The sequence below is a fragment of the Hirundo rustica genome, chromosome Z, assembly GCF_015227805.2.
Source record: "Hirundo rustica isolate bHirRus1 chromosome Z, bHirRus1.pri.v3, whole genome shotgun sequence".
NCBI classification, from domain to species: domain Eukaryota; kingdom Metazoa; phylum Chordata; class Aves; order Passeriformes; family Hirundinidae; genus Hirundo; species Hirundo rustica.
Window position 1 is genome coordinate 2,250,324 of NC_053488.1, and position 9,187 is coordinate 2,259,510.

A 9,187-nucleotide genomic window follows, 5' to 3' on the forward strand; every position below is an offset into this window, starting at 1 on the left:
CTCTCCACTCCTGTAGGCCAAGGACAGCTCATGTCCTCACTGCTTTGGCAGGAGCTCAGGGGGTTGGAAAAAGCTTTGTCCAAGAAGAGGCAATGCAAGCGGGGTTAGTTAGAGACTCCATCCAAGGGGTACACTGTGGGTTTGTTGTCTTCTTTTCTCTTGTTAGGGCTGGGATTAAATGCTCAAGAAACGTAGTTTGTGTATGGATGTTCAGACGTTTATTAATTCCTATCTATGTTACAGCCTCACAAGTTGCGAGTTCTAGCTAAAAAGGTGAAAACAGCTGTGTCTGTAACTCTTTACAAGGTCTTTTAAGCACAAATTGTCCAATCATGAAATGACACATAGATTATTTTGACTTTTAACCCAATAACCACACATCTGTGGTCCTCAATGCAAATTTTTCTATCCAATTACAAAATACCACCCAGAACCAAGAAGAAGAAGAAGAATAAGAAGAAGAAGAAGAAGAATAAGAAGAAGAAGAAGAACAAAAAGAAGAAGACTTAGCCTATGCCCTAAAGCATCTTGCTTTATATATATTACTATATACTAAAGCCTTAAACTCTAAGTTTTCTACCCTGTGATATTACACACTTCTATTCAAACTATACACCCATAATCCCAGTGCTATCTCTCGATTTTGGAAGCCTCTTCCACGGTTTCAGGTCAAATGTAGTGTTTTCTTGAGGGTCAGTGCCTGTCAGCACAGAAAGTCTAAAATTCTCAGTGCCCAGGGTTCTGACAGTACACCAGGGAAGATTCTCTTTCTGCTTGGCCAGTAGACATGTTGTTTTCTCACTGCCTTTGTCTCCAAGACTTGATTAACCTCCACTGTTCTACACAGCACAATTGAATGGTCTGGAGAAAACAGCTTTTGCTGCTGGGTTCATACTGAAAGCTAGTCCATTGACCTTGTGACACTGAGCTGCCGCTGTGAGACAGCTAGGGCACAAAATGCCTTCCAGCAGAAACACATCTCACCTGTGCAGAAAGCTCCTCAGGCTCCTTACCTCTGTGCAAACCAGGCTGCAATGCACGCGGGGAGCAGATACTCTATCAAAAATCTGCCTAACCAGTTTCCTCTCTAAACTGATCTCTTTAACACACCCTTATCGATCTTCATTACACAGAACTTGCTGAAGTCTCTCTGTTCTTGCTATTTACATATTTATATACACGACTATGTTTTGCCTTTTAATTTGAAATCTTTTCCACGACTCCGTAGGATCATCTATCACTTAGTAATCACAAGAGCTGTGCAAGAAGAGCTGTCTTTGTTGTACAAGGGAGCCAGCAGAGATAAAGAGAAGCTAAGTGGATTAATTGTGAGTTTGTGTCAGATTCGGGAAGAGCAATGAGAAATAAGAGCTCCCAGGCCTGTGCTTTCAACTCTTTAAACTGTTGGCTTAGAGTCAGTGATTTTTAAAGCGGTCATTTGATCAGTGCTTGCAAGAAGTAAATGCAAGTTACTTCCCCGAGCGTTATTTGCAGAATTACTAGTGCATCACTGTTCCTCCCTTACGACCACATGGCATTATAATATCCATGCTTTCAGGAGCTGAATACTGAATCATTTTGTTCAGTAGCATCACCGAACAGTTTACACCTTGTAATACCTGGTGTGGTTTAGGTCTGGTGATGATGAATACTGCTGCAAAGCTCAAAATTAAGGGAGTTCAACTTTCGCCCCAGAAATGGAGCCAAATGTTTTTGAAGATCAGAATTGAGTTCTTCTGGTGTCATTTTCTCCTCAAAGCTCTCTGGAAGTCCAGGAATGGTCTAGCTGACATGCTCTAAACTGCCTATTTTTTATAATATTTATATCCCAGACAGAAATGAATTTTCAATCAAAGTCGTGAGTTCGTGATAGGGAAGAATTTTACACGCTATAAATCAGTACAACTCCACTGAAATCCTCAGTGATATGTCATTAAAATCTTTTTCTAAGCATATGGCTCCCACTATCCTAATTTTTCTCCAGCACAAGCATAAGGGAACATTGTTAATTCTCTGAAGAACAACAGACCATGAATGGGATGATGCACTAGGAGAGACTCCTGCGAAAGAACATTTATTCAATCAAATGCCAAGAAATGTTCATCACACAAAGGAGCCAGAGAAACCTCCCTTTCTTGCCTAAAAATAAACTGAAATGTCTATCTCTTTTTACACATCTTTGTATATAGGTTATATTTGAAGGCACACACAAATACATATGTGCCTCTGAATCTAATGGATGTGCCAATCATTCTAATTGCACTCAGGCTGGGTTTCAAATGCTGTATATGATGTCGTACTGTATTTTTTTTCCAGCGGTCACCTGACTCTCTGATCCTCTAGAAATTCTGAACTGGCTTTCATGACTTATTTCTGTCCTCTTTGAGTTATATTGGCCATAAAGCATCTCTTTAAAACCAAGGATGTGACAGAGGACATGGCTACACCTGTGCAAAATCCACAGTGGCATGTGAATTACATTCCCTGAAATCATACAGAGGCTCTCATAAAATAAAAGATTTTGACATGCCTTTTGTACTAGGGATATGATGGCACTGCACTGAAATATTCTATTTTCTGCAGCCAGATGTGTCAGATGTGTATTTGGGGTAAGACTATAAATCCCTGGTTTCAATCTGCTGCTCAGTGATATGCTGTTGGAATTACGCTGAAGTGAAATTAGGATATTGATGCATATGTAATGAAAGGAAGGGATGCAGTGGCATTGCTCATCCAAATATTTCCTCTGCCACTAATCTTCTCGAGAAAATAGTGTTTCTGCCACTCCTGGCTGTTCTCTTGGCTGAAGCAGCACAAGGAGCCTCAAAACCACTTCTGCTGATAAATCTCCCCCTTCCTTCTCCAGTCCAAGATACACTCCTTCTCTTGCCATCACTATCTACCCACTCTGGTAGAGGGAATTTCTTTATCTCGGGGTGTGTCCTGCTTTCCTGATTCCCTTTTCTCCTCTGTCCTCACAGCTGAGGCAGTTAGCATCTGCTGTTCTGCACACAGAGATCTGTTTCTTGTGGCATGTATTTTTATCCTGCCGCCTCAGCGCAGGAGAGATCCACTCAGATTTATCCCAGAGACCCCTAAAATGTCAGCAATGGTGAAGGCGACAGAAAACAGCAGCACGTCCACTGGCAAGAGAAAGAGCAGCTTGCAGGGCACAAAAAACAGAAGAAGGGGAGTAGGAGTGTGTCTGCCTTGTGAGCTTCTGCCTTCCTGAAGGCCATGCTGAGTTCAGTGGTCCTAGGGTGCTGGAATTGAGGCTTGAATGTTGTGGGTCCTCCCAGTAAACATCCGTGTACACAGAAGCATCTTGACTTTTGGGATGGCGTGACCCCCTAGCCACTGGATACCCGTCCAAGGATGCAAATGCTGAGCCAGCATCAAGAACTGCATAAGATAAAGGTATTAAGGACCAGTTTTAACAGGTAAAAATAACCCCATCATACCCCAGCCCCAAAATAAGCAATAATGGATTCTTTTCTTAAGACAACATGATGTCTTATGTGTGCTCTTATCACAACCCACCCTTGCTCAATCCTTGTCAACAGTTTCATGGTCTTCCCCACAGATTTTTCTGCTCCTCTATCCCACTACACCCCTCCTCTGGGCCTCCTCTGAGGCACAGCCCCACATCAGATGCCCTCAGGTGGTGCTCATGTGATCATCACATGTTCACTTGTTCTTCATCTTCGTGCTGACCACCTGAGCTTCCAAGCCCACCAGCCCAACACCACCTGGTTTACTGAGAGAAAGGGAAGAATTTGGGTGGAGTGCATCCCCAACAACCTCCCAGAGCTTAGAGGGAAGCTGGGGCTGGAGACGTGTGTCTGTGTGGTGGGACTCCTGTGCACCCCTTTTGCATGAGGACACTGCTGCTCGTGCTTCCAGGACTGCCTGGCTCTAGCTCATATTTGAATTTCTTTCCTGGTGCTGGGTTTGTTGTTTCTTTTTGGTTTTGTTTTTGGTTTTTATTGCATGGTTTCTTTGTGCTTATTTTTTTCCTCTGGGTGGGGAGGAGAGGGGAGAGGATTGAAAATGTAATATTCCTTCACATGCATGAAGTGGAGATGTACTATCCTGGGTCTTCCAAAATATCTGGTCCAACTGGTGATGACTTTGAGCTGTGCTGCCTTTTCACCAGCCAGGTGCCTTAAGTTTGATCCAGCTCTCAGCAGCTCTCTTTGTTCGTGTCCCCAAGTCCTGGCTCTAAGGGTCATTTTCTGGTTTCCATTCGAGCTGACTCACTGTCAAAGTCAAAGATGGAAACTTGGATGGGAAGTGAGCTCCCCTCCCTTTTTGGCACACGGGTCAGCCAAGGACAGACAACGTGTGTGTCACAGTGACACTGTGGGAAGCTCACAGGCCACATGGGCTGCGTGTTGTCTGTGCAGAAACAGGTCTGCCTTGGTCCAGCATGGCCACCTTCAAAAATAAACAGCTTCTGGGAATTTGTTTTCACTCCTTCTGGTTCTGGAGCCATTTAAATACTCTGCATGACCTGCCAGAGAGTTCTCATTTGTCCTTTTCTCGCCCCTGCTGGTTTGAAACAGTATTTTTAGCTGCAAAAGGCGCTGCTGCAGATAGATGTGCACCTGGGAACAATGGGCATTCTGAGAGCTGCTCCTGCTCTCAGCACCACCGTGGGAAACCTGACCCTAAACAGATGCTTACAGGAATATACTGAGTGCTGCAGCAGTCTGGGTTTGAAGAGGAAAGAGAGAAGCCTCTGCCACGGCCCTGGCTGTTGTCATGCAATGGTTGCTGTAGGGCACATGATGGGGTTGAGGATGTAAATCCTTCACCCCTGAGGCTGAAGGAGCAGCTGTGAAGGTTGCCAGGTTAGCAATTACTTCCCCTCTGTTTTGGTACAGGACTTCTGGAGGGGGACTAAAGAGGAAACTTTTGGAAAGGGCATGTAGTGGTAAGATATGATGGAAATGATCTTAAGCTGAAGGAGGGCAGAGAGATTAGATATTAAGAAGAAATTCTTTACTATCAGGGTGGTGAGGCCCTGGCCCAGAGAAGCTCCAGCTGCCCCTGGATCCCTGGAAGTGCCCAAGGTCAGGTTGGAGGGGGCTTGGAGCAACCTGGGATAGTGGAAGGTGTCCCTGCCCATGGCAGGGATTGGGACTGGGGCGTCTTTAGGGTCCCTTCCAACCCAAACCATTCTGTGATTCTCCTTCCAGATTTTTTTTTCCCTTGAGATCATGCTACAGTTTTCTTTGTTTTCTTTTTCATCTCCTCTTCTTAATTACTCTAGTTGGATCTTGAGGAACATTGCAAAATCCTTCCTTTTTGCTGACGCCCAGCCCTGAAAACAGGAATAACATAATTCATCCCTACCCTTTAGTAGTAGAGGCTGCAAGTCTTTCTGGTCAACGTAGGTCAATGCTTTCAAGACACGAAGACTGCCTGCTCACAGGAATAACTTGTGGTTGTGGAGTTTGTGCTTTTCAGACAGAGGGACACCGCAGCAGACGTTTATCTTCTGCGAGCAGAGCTCTCACGGTCCCTCTCCTTGGAAAAATGGAGATGTAAAATGTGGCTGCCGTATGGTCTGGTCAAGTCCCTGCTAAGATGACAGAGATAACAGAGCCCTCAGAAAATGTCTTTTTGACATTTGTAGTGTGGATATGGATATGTGGATATGTAGTGTGGATATGGGCTGTGTGTGAAGCCAGAGTAGATTTAGAAAGGTCTAACAGGTGGTAATTATTCAAAGATAACTCACTTCTGTTTGTAAACCAGATGGCTTGACAAAAATGAGGACGATGGTCAGATTGTCCGAGAATTAGTGCCTGCTGGGGAGTCTCCATTGCTGAAAAGTGAGTCTAGCTTGGAAAAAAGGTCTGGGTTTGAGATGTACATGGATGTGTTTATTTGCTTTATTCTTCTTAATAATTCCTGTTCGTTCCCAGTAAATCTACCAGGCCTTTTCAGCCGTTCTAATGCAAGAAGCTGCAGTAGGTCATTCTGTGAGAAATGTCTCTAACTCTTAAATTCTAGTTTATGAATGTGATTAATTTGCATAAAATAACATAATTGCAACATTATATATGCAGAAAGAAACATCAGTTTTTAAAGTTGTGATTTGTTTGAGAACTGCTTTCTTGTGTAGCTTTCTCGGAAGGATTTTGAATTGCCACTGTTCTAGTAGAGTAAATTCCATCAAATAACTGCATTCTCTGAAGAAAATCACCAAAAATATTGTATTGTCTTTCTCTGGAGAACCAGGGCGCCAATGCTACTATTTTCTTTAGAAAAATGGTGTTTGCAGAGTGCAGGTTGTTTTGTTAAAAAAAAAAAAAAGAAAAAGAAAAAAAAAAAAAAAGAAAAAAAAAAAAAAGAAGGTCAAAGTTATTGAATTAAATTGTAAGTATAAAAATGCTGAATTAATCCTATTTGCCTAAGTGCATTTTTATGGCTTGGGTAATCATCTAACAGTGAGAGGGAGGCATACAGAATATTTTAAGCTTACCAGTGTACTTATTGGAACTCTTAGTTTTCGGTGAATAACTCCAAGGCATGACAGCTTCTCCGGCGTGGTCCTAAGATGCTGGATGCACAAATGGAGGGCAAAATCCTTTCTGTGTCTGTGCCTGGAGCCTTCCTCAAGTATAAGCTGTTTGAAGCCAATTACCTGTCTGGGCCTTGGAAATGCCACTCACATGTCTGTGTTTTGTACATCGATCTTACTCCAGATGTCAGTTATCACATCAGCGTGAAGACGGGAGATATCCCCGGTGCCAGCTCAGATTCCAAAGTTTTCATCAAACTCTACGGTGAAAAGGCAGACTCCAGCAAAGAGCCTCTCTTAGTCTCTGATAACGATCTAGGGAATTATTTTGAACGTGGTCGAGTGGATGAGTTTACTCTAGATATGATGGATATTGGAAAGGTAAGAATTAATTGCAGGTGGCTCAGTGTTTTGTGCAAGTGTCTGAATTCACGATCGAAAAATAACACTCAGTATTGAAGGTGACGAAAGAACCTTTGACATTTACATCGGGTATTAAGATACATTAAGCTACATAGGATATTAAGAGACACATTTTACCTAGATTTTACACCAGCAATCTCTTGTGCGTGCTGGCATGCGAGGCGTGTTTTATGTCTGTAGTTAAACACATGTATAAATTACTTACATGAGCACGGCGGAAGAACACCTTTCCAGGGTAAGGGGACTGTTCTACGTTAAGCAAATTCTGTTGTGTTGGGCTTTTCTCTGCCCTCTGGGTTTTTGTTTGCTTTCTTTCACAGATAAATCGGATACTGATTGGGCACGATAACGTTGGTCTGCGGTCCGGCTGGTTCCTGGCCAGTGTCCAGATCACAGTTCCAGTCCAGGGAAGGCAGTACATGTTCCCCTGCAACCGATGGCTTGACAAGGATGAGGCTGATGGCAGGGTGGAGGTGGAGGTCTACCCAAGTGAGATTTTGCCAACGGAGAAGTGTAAGAGAACACGTGCTGCTTTATATCCAGGGCTAAATATATACTGCTCCCGTTCTTCAGGGCAAGGTCACCACTGTCCTAGACACTAAAACCAAAAAGTCACCATTCCTATGAGCTTATATTGGTGAGGAAAGTAAAATATTCTCCTCATGTTTTCTGAAAGAGCTGGAAAAACATTACGGAGATTTTCACCTCCATTTCCTGAGACCATTTGAAAAATTTGTGTCCTGGACAGCACAACACAGCACAAGACAATGTACTTCTTCACTTCAGTATCAGTGGGTTCTTCTTTTTTTTTTCCATATATCTGCCCCAGTCCTTTTTTCTCTTTATGCACCGGCACATGTCCCATCCTGTCTTTACTACCCTGTTTCCTGCAAAGGAGAAGCTGTTTGATAAATAAGTGCCAAATCCCTACTGGCCACTTGACTTTTATCAGTAAACTCATTTTCCTGTAAGACTACAGTTAAAATCTGCTGTCGGATCCCGAGAAAGAATGCTGTGTGTTTTTCCCCTGCTCTCTGTAACTCCCTCCCTTGTACTCTACTAAGGAGATCATTCAACCACTCTATAGTTAGTGCTGAAACAAAATTCCCTATTAAGGCTTTGTTTTGCACCCCTCTGACACTGGCTGATACTTGTAAAAGGAAAACTATTAGGTTAGTCCTCGGTGAAGGGTTCTGTTATCTCACATTTACTTTGGATAAGAGCAAATGGTCGGCTACGTGGACATTTGTTAAGACAAGGTAATTTAATTTCGAACCTGAGCCCCCGGGAATGTTGTTATCTGAGTTTCCCTGCTGATTTAATTGCTTTATTTTTGGACTAGTGATAAACTATGAGGTGTCTGTAGTTACTGGAGACGTGCGAGCCGCAGGCACCAACGCCAAAGTCTTCATGCAGATTTATGGTGAGGCTGGCAAAACGGAATTGATCATCCTAGAAAACAGATCCAACAACTTTGAAAGGGGAGCCACAGATATCTTCAAGGTATGATGGAGGCAGTCACTGCCACTTCTCAGAGGGGAAAGAAATGATCAGCCAAAGCTGAGACATCAATAGAGTAACTGGCCCAACCATAACAAAAAGGGAAAAAAAAAAAAAAAAAAGGGAAAAAAAATGCTTTTCAAGAAAATTGCAGGGGTCTGACAGTATCTACTGTCCTCTATCCATAGTTTTGGAAAGCTTTTTATTTCTTTATGGGGTACTGTTTTTGTGGAGGGACTTGCTCCTTCTGAGGGGTTACTAGCAAAGGTGTTGCTTAATTTACGATCTATTAGCAGTATTTGTTTGTGTTTACTTTCAAAAGGAACTCAAAAGACTTAAACTTTGGGCCTGACCACATGTTATTGCCAATTCTCACCGCGTAGCTGGTGGAAAAAGAGAGCACATTTGTATGAGAATATAAGGAATCCAAGCTTTGGCTGTGGTCACACACACCATTAACTATGGTCCCAGATGTCAGCACTGCAGAGGTTTGCAGCTGTAGTTCCTGTGAATGTGCGAATGCCCCATGGATTTTACAGTGCCTGTAACGCCGTTCCAGCAGGCTCTGCAGAGTCCTGGCACTCCATGTGCACAGCTCATCATTCCAGGGTGGTCAGAATTCAGGTTTATGCTGCAGAGCCCACACCCCTTTCTGAGCAGCCCAGCAGCAAAAGGGAGTGTTTGAAGAGGTGAGAAACCTCCAACATAACTCAAGGGAGCGAGCCAGGATTT